This window comes from Chiloscyllium plagiosum, unplaced genomic scaffold, assembly GCF_037043375.1.
Source record: "Chiloscyllium plagiosum isolate Xiang-an unplaced genomic scaffold, Cpla_swu_hap1 HiC_scaffold_15, whole genome shotgun sequence".
In the NCBI taxonomy this organism is placed as follows: domain Eukaryota; kingdom Metazoa; phylum Chordata; class Chondrichthyes; order Orectolobiformes; family Hemiscylliidae; genus Chiloscyllium; species Chiloscyllium plagiosum.
The window spans coordinates 30,557,406-30,570,326 of NW_028270153.1; the positions used below are offsets into that span (position 1 = coordinate 30,557,406).

General features: G+C 34.5%; 1 protein-coding gene across 8 annotated transcripts in view; it reads left to right on the forward strand.

The window, feature by feature from the left end:
- The first annotated feature begins 671 nt into the window (after window positions 1-671).
- Window positions 672-12,921, forward strand: part of plagl2 (pleiomorphic adenoma gene-like 2) — a 142,477-nt gene continuing 130,227 nt past the window's right edge. For 3 of the 8 annotated variants that reach the window (XM_087994850.1, XM_087994845.1, XM_087994846.1), the window contains exon 1: window positions 687-802. The gene's annotated coding sequence lies outside the window, so the exon portion shown is untranslated. Of the gene's footprint in view, window positions 803-12,921 lie in introns of all 8 variants that reach the window. The other 5 variants (XM_087994849.1, XM_087994848.1, XM_087994847.1 and 2 more) reach the window with 4 other exon arrangements.

Here is a 12,921-nt window from a genome sequence, read left to right on the forward strand (position 1 = left end):
TTATATTTGTCAACCAGTATGAAAAAATGTCAATTCCAATGAGTGAGATTGCAAAATTATATTCATACAGAAATTTTAGAAACGAATCGACCATCATTTTGCCTTGAAACGTAATGTATTCCATGATAGAATTGCATTATTCCAGTTCCTACCTATGTTCTCCATTCCTATTATCGATTATATTAACGAGGAAGCATCCAGGGATCATTCCAGGGAATATCATCTGCTTCACAAACTTCCACTTTTGTGCAGAGCCATATCCAACTGTTGGCGCTAAATCCATTCCCAATTCAGCGCTGGATCTCACTTCAGGTCCAGCTAACGAAGCAAACGAAAGGCTGCAAGACTAGCTCTGAACCCATTCAATTGAATGGCAAGTCCATGCTCCTCGCCAGCTTGGAGCTCTGGTCAATTTCTAAGCATCTCCCTGGTGAGAAAGATGCCAGGCTCTTTCTCACCACTTTGCAACGGAAAAAAAAAGGCAAGAAAGGGAATGAGAAGATCTCCCATGAAAAAAGGGGCAGCAGTGGGCGGTGGGGTTTGTTGGAGGCAATGGGCTGGATGGATGGATGTTGACCCACCACCACCTCCTATCTCCTGGACTCCAGAAACTGTAACAGCCTGCAATGTTGCGAAACCCCCTGACGTCACTCCCAGCATCCTTCGCACAATGGCTTCTGAAAAGAAGCTGGGGAAAGAATTTTTTTTAGGCCGTGAAAAATAGAGAAAAATAATTTCCAAAATTTGGAAAGTGGAGATCGCGTGCAAAAACTTATCGGAAAGAGATGCCGAGTCAACGGCGGTGAGTTTGCGCCCATTGCTGGAACGAATAATGCGGTTTGTGGGGATGAAATTGACTAGTGAAGTGCTGGGAAGTTTCGCTGGGCAGTTTGTATGTGTGTGTGTTTGTGTGTTGTGACTGAGTGACTGACTGAGTGAGTCAGCTCGCCTTTATACTACAAACTCCAAGTTTCTTTTTTTTTCCGCGGGGGGCTAACAATTCAGGTCACCCCTCCCCTCATTCTGTTTCAACGCTGTCCAAAATCCCACTTGTTGCAATCGTTTTAATTTGCCAGGGATTCTCTTCTTCACCACCACCCCCCCCCCCCCCCATCCCCCTTGCCAGATCTTCATTTTTTGGTGACTTTTTTTTAATTACGTGATCCAAAAAAAAAGTCTTTCAGGGAGTCAGTTTCGTGTTTCCCGAACTTTATCCTGTTGTGGTTCACGCCGCGCTGTTGAAATACGGTGCATTTTTTATTGCGGGGAGGGTTTTTAGTGAAGTGAACTTTGCAACGATTCTGAATTGGAAAGTTTTAAACTTTTGAATTTCGTTTGAGGGTCGGTGTGGAGGAGTCGGTAAATATTTCGGTATCGGATGTTTCCCGAATTCTTTGCGCTTCAGAGTTTTATACCCCCTCCACTTCTAAAAGTGGCACGTTATGAAGTTGGTTAACATTAACTAGTTTTTTTGTGTGGCTCATATTACGGTTTTGTTGCTGTGAGTCAGGAGCTGGGAGGTGGTCACGCTGCTGGACTGTGACAAAATACATGTAGATAACTAAAATCTTTCAGAAAAGAAAGTCTCGTTTTGTTTTAAAATGGATAACTATTGCACTTGTTTACTGTCGAGTTGTTGGCGCTGGTTGCATTTCATCGACCATTGCACTGAAGAGATAGAATATTGTCCTGTGTTGTGTGAAAAACTGTTTCGTTGTTACTCCAGCGTGTGTAGTAACACGTGAGGTCGTTTAGTTGTAAGGGCAACCAAAGAGAAATGGGGGCATTTAAAGATAGTATTTCTTAAGTCGTTTGTCTGTTAAAAGTTAAATATTTAGTTTTCAGCTATTGCAAATATTGATGAAACGCAGTGGAACCCGCGTTGTGCTTGTTTGAAGCTTAAAGCTTGGAAATAAGCACTTTAAATCTGTTCCTTGAAATAATGTTGATAATTATTCTTACAAGATGAGCGTTTTTGTAACGATTGGGTTCAGTTCAGTGTTGTAATTTCAAGAATTTGAGTAATAGGAGTCACTTACTTTTCTTTTGTGTATGTCATCTTAGTTATGTGTCTAATATTATCAGAACTAGTTGTGTTTAAACGTTTTTCTGAAGGGACAAGTTTATTTTCCCACTTACATAATTAAAGATATTCCTGAGGCACACCTGGAAGAATGAATATCTACCATGTTGACATGGCAGTCTGAACATTTACATGTCTTGTAGCAACCAACACGTTGGACTAAATGTGTCTGCCCTCTGACAAAAAGAGTGATGGCAAGCTATCTCTTGTTAAACGTTATCAGTTTATTTGTATCAGATGTTTGCTATTTGCATAGGATATAACATGCTAGATTGTTTGTGTTATTTATTAAAGCAAAACAATGCATTAGCCTTGGAAGAGACATGAAATACAAATTATTATATCAAGTGTTGAAAATTAGAAATGCATGCATTAATTTATATTAGATTTTTACAACTTAAATATTCTAATGTTAATGCTAACCTCCATTAATTCAATAGTTGAAGTAGTGAAGTTTTTATATATATAATATATATATATATAACATAAAGACAGTACATGATAGCTTGAAAGTTGAGAATTGCAACACAAAGTTCAGTTGAAAACTAATTCAGCAGTTAGTGCAAAATATTTTCAAACATCAGAGAAGGTGATGTTCCCCATCATAGTTTGAGTTTAACTTAACCAAAGTTTCAGTTCAAGAATCTAGAAATGAGTTGTTTGTAGAATGCCGAGATAAAGCTGGAGGTTTGAATTAACTCAAAGCAATGATGAAAACATAAAATGAAGCAGACAGTTAATGTATGCTGCATTCAAAGAGAAATAGTCAGTTGTCAAGGTATCTGCAAAAAACTAAAAATTGTAAGTTGAAAATCTGATGCGACTATTAGAAATATTAAAATTGTACAAAAGATGTACTGTTTGATTTCTTCAGTATTTTAGGACATTGAGTTGTGTTAAATTATTTTATTTGTAGTTCTTAAATTGCTAAAAGTTGGAACTTGTTACAAGTTTCTTTTTGCTGCAGAGTTGACATGGTGTGTTTTATATGTTGAGTTTCACCTGTTTCAGAATAATTCTTTGTGCTCTTTTATCTTTAAAGTATTATGGAGTGTAAAACAATTTGTTTAGACTACTGCCTACCATTTACAAAGAAAAATCTGACAATTAAATACCCTTCAAAAATAATTAATCTTGTACCTCCATTGATAAGATAAGTTATTAAATTGTAAAATTTGGTTTGATGTTTCGATTTAAATGAATCTTATTAAAATACTTGGACAATTTCTTCAGTGAAAGTTGTAGAGAAACTATCCAGTCCTTTAAAATATGAAAGATTAGGTTTTAATTGGAACAAATCTACTGAAGAAATGTGAGTATGTGTGAGGGTCAAATTGAATAAAAATTTGATTAACTTTGAACTGTGAAGACACTCTACCTCTGTTAGGAAATTTTGATGCTTTTCTAGCACGATGTTAATGTTATTGTAATAACTCAATTTTCTGTAAAAAAAAAATCAATTTTGGATTAAATTCTACATCTAGTAATTGCAAGAATAAAGGCAAACATTTTATAAATTTGAATAAAGCACCATAGTCTATTTTAAATTACCCATTACTTGTATTGTAATTATTTCTTAGAAAAGCTTTTAACGGAATTTTCATTTTTGTGTGTAATTATTTTCAGTTCATATATGCCTGGCTGTTAGGGTGTTATTGTATAAACTATGCTACATAAAAACAAACTATGGAATCTCAGTATATTTTCAAACTTTTTACAAAATTATTGTTGAAAGTGAGTTTGTGATGGATGAAACACATTTTGAGCTGCTTTTCTAACACAATTACAGCAATGAAAGATGCAAAGAGATTTCTCTGTAAATATAGTTTCATGTTTCACAAACAAAGTTAAGAATCATTAATTGGTACCCTGTACTTATTTTCCTGTTAGTAAATTTGAAAAACTGTTGGTGCAGCACATGTTTGTGAGGTGTAACTTTTATTGAAATTGACTTTTTGCTATCAGGAGAGAACTAACAATGTAAAGTATTTTGATTTTTTTAAAAAGAATCTTTGTATACAACAAGCACTTGAACATTTCTTCATCATTTTTGGTAGGTCGAAAATATGAAGCATTCTCAAAAGTGTGGAAATAATTATGGAAGTGTATTTTAAGATGAACAGAAGTAATTTAAATTTTAAAGTTCATCATTTTAAAAAATATGTTTTTTTTTAGGGAAAAAAGTTGTTTGTGTCAAGCAGATATCTCTTCAATGCAGTTTTGTAAAAATAGGATTATCTTGGATTTTATTCTCCATTGAAATAAGTCAAGAATTAGTGAAAGAGTTTAAGTATTATTTCTGTATTGAATTGTAAACAGTTCATTCTTCAATTTGCCATATCTAGTATAACATAAATAAATATATTTTTTGTAACTATATGCTTTATATATCTTGCATGTTAACTGTTGAATTGAAAATAATTGTCTAAAATGTTATTTCTAAACACACCTGCCTTGATGTGTAAATTGGAATTGGATTCATTGTTAAAGTTACAGGGAATTTGGCTGAACTTGACCATTGAAGTTCAATGTTGAGATTCTTGAAAATGTGTTTTGAAATTTCTTTTAGAACTTCTGCTACAGGTAGAACTGAAGAGGTTACTATTTAGTTTCCAGAATTTCTTAATTTGAAACTTGTATTCAAACAAATTAATCCATAGTTTTGTTGATATGATGCAGGACATGACACACTCACAACAATTTTTAAAATAATGTTTAAAGATAGAATGCAGCAGTCTATATCCAATTTCTGTTCTAGCACCTTTATATCATCTGAAATTACCTTAGACAGTGAAAGAGACTTATCTATAAATTGATTGCTGACAATCCAAGCTATCAAGACTTGTAAGAGGAAGATTGTGTCTTTAGCTAGATACCAGCAATTATCTTCAAATGCACAAAAGATTAGTTAAGCTCTGTAATGCATGTTATCAGGCAGATTAGTATTCCAGATCCCTGAAAATGTGTTTTGCTGTGAATCACTTTGCTGGAAATTGACTAAGATCATGTGTGTTGAGATTGTAGACTTGTGTTGTAAGAAGAGGATGTGTTGAATCTGATTGTTTTCTCCCAGCAAAGTAGATTGTGGATTCTTCTTTCAGTTTGGAGTAGTTGACATTGTGTCACGAAGAAAATATGAATGATCATAAAACAAATGCTATTGAAATGGTGTTTCTTTAGATTGCCTACTATGATGATATCTTGGGGAGAGTTTTTGCTCTCCAAATTAGGCAGTTTGTTTAAAGCTTTCAGTCAATTTAGGAATAATTATGCAACCTAGGAAAATATCCAGTAGCCTGTAGGTAACTTCACATTGATCATTTTCCAAATGAAGTTGTAAAAAGGTGATTAGTTATTAAGTTGTGCCACTTGGTGAGTACGTTTCACAGGAATTGAAGTTTTCAATAGATATAGGCAACAATACAGCAAAGTATTTTTAAACTGCATTTTTAGCAATTCAAGAAACAATTGGACGCATTTAAAATTTAACATAATCTTATTTCCATGGTGTAATTCATTCTTTGTGAACGCCTTTGATCTTTTTGAACAAACGAATGCAATGCTTTCTAACTGCACATTTGTTTGTCTGTTCAGTCATTCATACTATAGTGCAATCTGACTTTTATGTAGCCCTGCTTTGTATTTCTGTACATAATTTTTTTCTAATACTTTGACTTTTTCATGGATCTAGCTGGAGCTTTAGTGAAACTAAGCTTCAAATTTTCGATCTGCAACTCAGAAATGAGATTGAGATCACTCGGAGAAGTTTTTTTTAAATTTAAGAAGACTCTTTGTACACCTTTTAACATAAAAATTCATTAGTTTTATTAGCAAAGATTATTAAGGAGCGAGAAGTACATCTTCTGTAGGTTAAAGAAACATTAATGCTGTTCTTGGATTTTGTAATATTTGAAGATTTGAAAATTGTAGAGGGACGTTATTATTAAATTGAAAGGAAACATTCGCACAGTTATAGCAAATAAACTGCCCAAACCTTTAAGTCAATGCCACCTAAAATCTTTTGATATTTGTCACTTCTAAAATGTAAGTGATTTGTTGTTGACTTGACATAATGAAATAAACAGACCTATGCTTAAAGCACTTTTAGTATAAAGGACCTGACCATGCCTGAAATGATGGGAGGATTTGAAGAATTTTCCATAATTGCTATTGTTCATTTGATGAGACCCTCGATAAAGTGGTAATTTTTCAGGAAGACCTCCAGAAAAACTTAAAATACTGTTAAGATGTTACATTTTGGAACAAGCTACGGTAAAAGCATTTTGGAAATTGTACCCTTGCATTACTTACAATGTATAGTTTTGGTGTCAAAACTTCCCAAATGTTTCAGGATTCTTTTTAAGAGGCTTTCTTACTTAGTCACATTTGAAACTGTTGATTCTTGCTTCCCTTAAAATTTGCTACAAGGTTGCTTCTTCAACATTTGTTTCCTTCAACATTTTCCCCCTGCCCACCCCTCCACAAAATGCTCTTACAAAATTAGCAATTTGTATTTGTAACAGTTTTGCAATGAAGCAACACCTTTTTGAACAGCTTGCTTCTCTCCATATCTGTCCAATCACATTGTCTGATTCTTTTCTGCCTCCCATACTGAGTTGTATAATTACCATTTTTAATTTTCAAAAAAAATTGGTAGCTAGTGTCATTACTGGATGTCATATTAATTATTTTTGCACAGAAATGATTCTGCCTTCATTAATTTGTGTGGCATTTTTATGATCAATTAGCCAGCGTAGATATATTTAGCTTTAATTTGACAAAGTTGAGAGCTGTAAGAAGAGGTATAGCATCATGTTGTACATTACTCCCATTTGAGTTAATATGGTTCAGATCACTTTCTGATGGGAATAAATGCAACTTGCACTGTAGTCTAACATTGATTAGTTTTCTACCTCCACTTTCCAAAGCTGTAGACCAGAAGAAATTGTTCTAATACCTAGCTTCTTTCAAAGGTCAAAGCAGCTCCCAAGTTCACAGAAGACAGTTAAAGTGAAGCTAAGAAAGGCATTTTGAAATGCCTTTTTTGCTTGACTTCCTGGTTCTTCTGTAAGACCCAGTATTCTAAAAGGGAGAGAGGGTGGATATCCAATGATTAAATGCCATTTGCAGAAATGGCACTTGTTCTTAAAAGGGCAGGGACTCTCATCAACATCAGAGAGAAGGTAGGTGAGAATTTGAGTGCCAGAGAATGGTTTATCTGGCCAGTGTGTACTGTTTCCTGTGGTATAACATTGTAAAATGGAACTTTCACATGGCATAAGACTAATTTTCTGAAAACCATTGTTCAACAAATTAATTTCTGTATGTCCAAAACAAGATTCAGGACGTTTGCAAGCTGCAGTTACAATGATAGTGGATTGTATGAATAATTCATCTAACTTGTTATTTACATTTAAGGTCAAGTACGGCACATGAGAGTGACTTGATTTTATAGAATCAGTAGAAATTGCAGTAGTAAGGAACTATTTGGTCCAACATGCCAGTCTAGACTGTAGCTCTTTGGTACATTACCTACTAATCCCATTTGTTTGTTTCTTTTTAGATTCATCCAATTAATTAACTGATTTCCTTTTAAATGATAAGTAATTTAAAAAATCCAAGTTGAAATAATATATTTGATCTACAACTGTTGGTAAAGAGAAAAGGTAGCAGAATCTTTTTGGTGAAAACCCTATCCTGAAGTGTCTGCCTTGTCTCTGTGCAGATGCTGATAGACCCAATGTTTTCTCTTTTATGATTTTCCTTTCTAAATTAAATGATTGTCTCTGCCTCTTTCTTAAAAGCCAGTGCGAAAGCATTCTATATTTTTACTTCCTTTGCATTGAAAAAGAGGATTTGTGCCACTCTGTTCTTTTGTTTTCTGACTAATTGTGTCATTGTCTTCTTGCAACCAACTTGTGAATAAGTGAAACTATATCTTTTTAATTATAAACTTCCTGAAAACTTTTTTTTTGTTGAGCATCTTATTTAGATTTCTGACTTTATTCATGCTTCATGGAATAAGTGGTGCAAACTTCATCACAACTAAAATTGCTAAATCCTAGAACTATTCTAACAAATCTTTTTCCCATAATATTCAAATAACCGGGTTACACTCAATATAGATATAATGTTTTGCTTCAATTCATGTATGACCCTTGGGTATGGGTCTGTGGATCATTTCATCTCTTAAATACTGGTTTTTATGATAAATTGTGTGAAAATATAATTAAATTTATGTAATTTTATGTTTTAACTTAATGTCAAAACACTTCAGCTTTTATTGTGTTAAGGGATTCTACTTAAACCTGTTCTGTTTCCAAGAAAACAATTTCTGGGATACACCCTTTAGATTTGTTTCTCTAATTGTAAACATATTGATATGGATGTTATTTGTGTGTTACATGTAGATGTGTATATGTAGAATCAAACCTTCCAACACTTAATTTTGCATGATTCCAGGGTATTTCCTCAAGTATGCTACCAAGAATATTGCATTTGATGTTAACCAGAGAGCAGCAAGGCTATTTGGTGATGGAGATTGGAGAGTCGTTACAGTAATTGAACTTGTAGAGTATTTTGTTTGTGAAAGACTCAAGCACTTGAGTATCATTAGACACACAAAGAAAGAACTGTATTTGTGAAATTTATAGACGTGAAAATAGTTGAATTTCATGGTGAAAAGTTTCATTGAAAACTTCCCACAGAAACTGTTAATCAAAATTGCCTCTAGATTGCAATTTTAAAGGCAACCCGATGATCAGTTACCAATAAGTTTTGGGAAGCTGAGTATCTTATCGGAGCTAGAACTTGACTAGATTTCTAGCATGTGTTAAACAATTATCAAACTGAAACAGTCCACATGTTATGACTGGTAATATTCACAGACACATGTTTAATATGTTCTCTATTTTATCAGAACAATTCAACTTATTTCAAAAAGCGTTCACATCAGGAATTTGGGAGATCACATAATACTTCTGCTCGGTTTGGTTTTTCAACTTGGAAACTATTTTAAAAACTTAGAAACATTTTTTAAAAAAACTGTGTTTTGCTTGGCAAATGAGAGAGTGACAAGACAAAGCATCATGGATGCATGTTCCAGAAAAATGCTTCGTTCTAATAGTCATGCATTTTCTCATTTCTCATCATTCTTGCTAGTAAAATGCATGAAAACATTAGATGCTATGTTAGATACAAGACGCCTTAATTTATAAACTTGTCATTTTTTTTAACGGGATATGGACATCACTGGCTGGAATAGCATTTGCTGCTCCATCCCTTGCTGCCCTTGAGTAGATGCTGGTGAACTGCCTTCATAAACTGCATTTTGTGTAGGTAGACCCACAATGCTCTGAGGGAGGATATTCCATGATTTTGATCCAGTCACACTGAAGTAATGGCAATATACTTTCAAGTCAAGATGGTGTGTGGCTTGGAGGGGAGCTTGCAAGTGCTGGTATTCCCATCTATTTGCTGTGATAGTGTTTGTGGTTGGAAATGGTAATTAGTTTGGGAGATGCTATCTGGTTAATATTTAGTGAATTTCTGCTGTGCATCTTGCAGATGGTCTCCATTCCACTACCAATGCTCAGTAGTGGCATGTTTGTGAAGATTTGTGCAGTGTTCACCAGAACAAGCTTTTGTTCATAAATACACCTTTTAAAGTTTCTGTGTAGTGCATCAATTGTGTGTTTGGCATGCCCACACTCACTTTCAGTAAGCTGCTATGGATTCTTGATGTCAAGCTTCCAGGCTGGCTTGCAGTTTGACTGCTTTAAACTGAAGCTGCATTATGTTTAAAATATATAGGTTGGGAAGATACCCCAACACTTGAAAGGACATGGAAAATAAAATTAGGTTAATATGTCTGCCAGTACTATTGTATCAGTAATTATTTATCATTATAAACTTTAAAGGCAGTTTTACAAATGAGGTTTCATCATAGACCATTTTGCAGCTCTGTAGTTGTAATGTGAACACTGCCTCAATCTGGGGTGTTGGTTCAGTCAACAATGGGAATGGAACAGCAGGAAAGTTTCACCATTTTTAAATGCTGGATATTGTTCAATTTTCACATTGCATTTGTAGAATGCAAAACTGCTTCAGAGAAATGTTGAATTTTGTCCATCCTGAAATAGTTCACCTAAGGAGATTTTACAGATCTCTAGAGTTCTAATCTTTGACAGAGCATATGGAATTTAGACAAAGTTGTCTTCTATTCAGCGTGGCTAGAAGATAGAATTCTCTGACATAGATTGTTAACAAAATCCATTAATTCCTAAAAGGGTTGGAGAAAAGGAATATTGTAGGGTGTGAGGACCAAATAGAAGAAGCCTAGGATTAGACAAAGCAGTTTACATGGAAAATATACTAGCACAAGCCAGGGGGAACAAATGGTTTACTTTTTTTTTCGCGGTTAGATTCTGTAATACGGTATTTGTCATTTTTTGGTCATTAAAATGAGGAATGCAGCATTAATCTCAAGTCACAAATAACTAGTTGGAAGCGGGGTCAAACTGTTACTGCTATTGTCCTTTTATCAATATTTTTGAAGCAAGAGCAGTTTTTGTGCAATCTGTTCATCTTGTTCACTTAAAAGAAAATGAGTGGTTAGATTTTGGCTAAATTAATTTCAGATTTAAATGTCACCTTTAATAAAATTTAAATCTTGATCTGAAAAGTAAAAGAATAATGCTTGACCCACTGCTGCTACTCAGCCCTTCAGTCATCGTTTTCACCAGAATCAATTGTTTGTGAATGTATTTGATTATACAAAGTTTGAAATATTTTGTTGAAGATGCCAAAACATCATTTATGCACCATATAGTTAGAAACAGCATGCTATATGACAGTATGTAAGACATAATGAATTATAACATAAAGATAAGTGATCAATGAAAGTTGACAGTATTTGGTACAATTTCTAATTGTCTCTGTATGAGTTTCAGACTTAAACATCCAATATCTCACCTATAGGTTGAGAGAGAATAGTTGAGCTTGAAAGGAGTGTGTAGTGATGAGTTTGAAGAAGTTTCTTTTGGGGTATTCGGTGTTTCTGCACCATTGTTGATGGTTAATCATCAGTCACTACGCTCTTAGTCTCTGGAATTCCTTGCCTACATCCTATTGTCTAGCCGTCACCTTTTTCTACCTTTAATGAATAAACTCAAAAGCTTTGTCTTTCCTGTGTCTTTGCTCCTTTTGAATCTTCTGCAATCCTTTTTCACATTCTGTTGAGAGCTCACTACTTTGTGCTTTTATAATTTAAGATGGTCATTTTAAAACATGTAGTCAGATTAAAGCATTTAACCTGTCCATAAAGTGATCATTAATGGAAAAGAATTGTGGATTACAAACGGTTGAAATGCATGCATTTATTCAAAAATACATGTGCCTGCTATTCAGTGCATTGCATCTGACATACCTTATTTTTACAGTAATATATTAGCCTACATTTTGTGACAGTAATGAGAGAAAATGGTCTGTGTTCAGCAGCATTACTCCTTTTGGTGTGAACTAACAGAAACTTCTGGAGTTGCCAAATGTGCATTTAAATGTGGATGTTCAGAACTGTTACCAATAATTATGCATTTTCCTATAGAGAGTACTGTTTATGTTTTTACCCCCACCCAAGATTGTGATCAATTAGAAATGATCAAATTTACATGAGTTTCTACTCTTTGATACCTGGCATTTTAATGCTGTATTATGTTTTTATATATGTATATTGCTAATTATCCTCACCGGAGCTGAAAGTGTAGTTTTATGTTTTAGTGATGAACTTTCTCCTTCATAGTAAATTGCATGTTTAAAAATATTGGGTTTGTTTTGCTTGTGCTGTTATCCAATCCCATATGTAATCCCAGTCAATTAAAAAAAAATTCCATTTTAATTTTTTAAAGTTTTGGACTCTGATCTCCAGTATCTGCAGTCCTCACTTTCTCTCCGTTTTTATTATCAGTTTGCTATTTGAACACCCTGCCTGATCTTGCTGTTGCTGGACATCTGTTGACCACTTGACTTGGTATTGGATCTAAAGTCACATCAAAGGATGTGGCTCACTAGATCTTTGAAAAGCTTTCTTCGACATCATTGACAAGTGTTGTTTGGCTGTTGACTGCCACTGTCTAGCCTGTTATTTCTTGCTCCCTAATTAACAGAAATCGTACGCTTAACTCTAATTATAGACTATATAATTTTAAGGGTTCTACAGGTGATTTGCATCAGAGAAGGTTTCATTTTACTGAAGGAACAGGGCTATTGTGATGCAGTGATAGTGTCCCTACCTCTGAATCAGGAGGCCTGGCTTCAAGTTCCATCTGATCCAGAAGTGTGTTATAACATCACTGAACAGGTTGATTTAGGAAGTAGCTTTTACTTAAGCAGGGCAAAGGTGATACATCCTTGACTTGTTTATTTGTTTTTGTTTTCTGAACAACATTTTTGTATTTTTTTATCATTTCAAATGGAAACCAGATTGGTTGTCCTTGAGTTACAGACTGGGCTAAATTTCCAATACTTGCACAACAGCCCTGAGCTCACCTCTCACTTATGTCTCTCCTTCATGTTTCTTTATGAGTTCATCTTTTTCATAAGACCCATGTCTTTTCGCTTGACTGTATTCTCATGAAACTGGTGACCACTTAACTTTCTCTCCTGGCCTCCATGTTAGATGATATTGATTCTCTTTGTTCAGGCATTGTCACTTGATTTTCTTTAAGCATGTCCCCTCCCTTCTCAAAGAAACAGACCTTGACACACTGTACTGGCAAATCATCACCACTGAGTTAACTTGCTACCCTTCCCCACGTCGTTTAGAACCTGCTGTTGCCTTC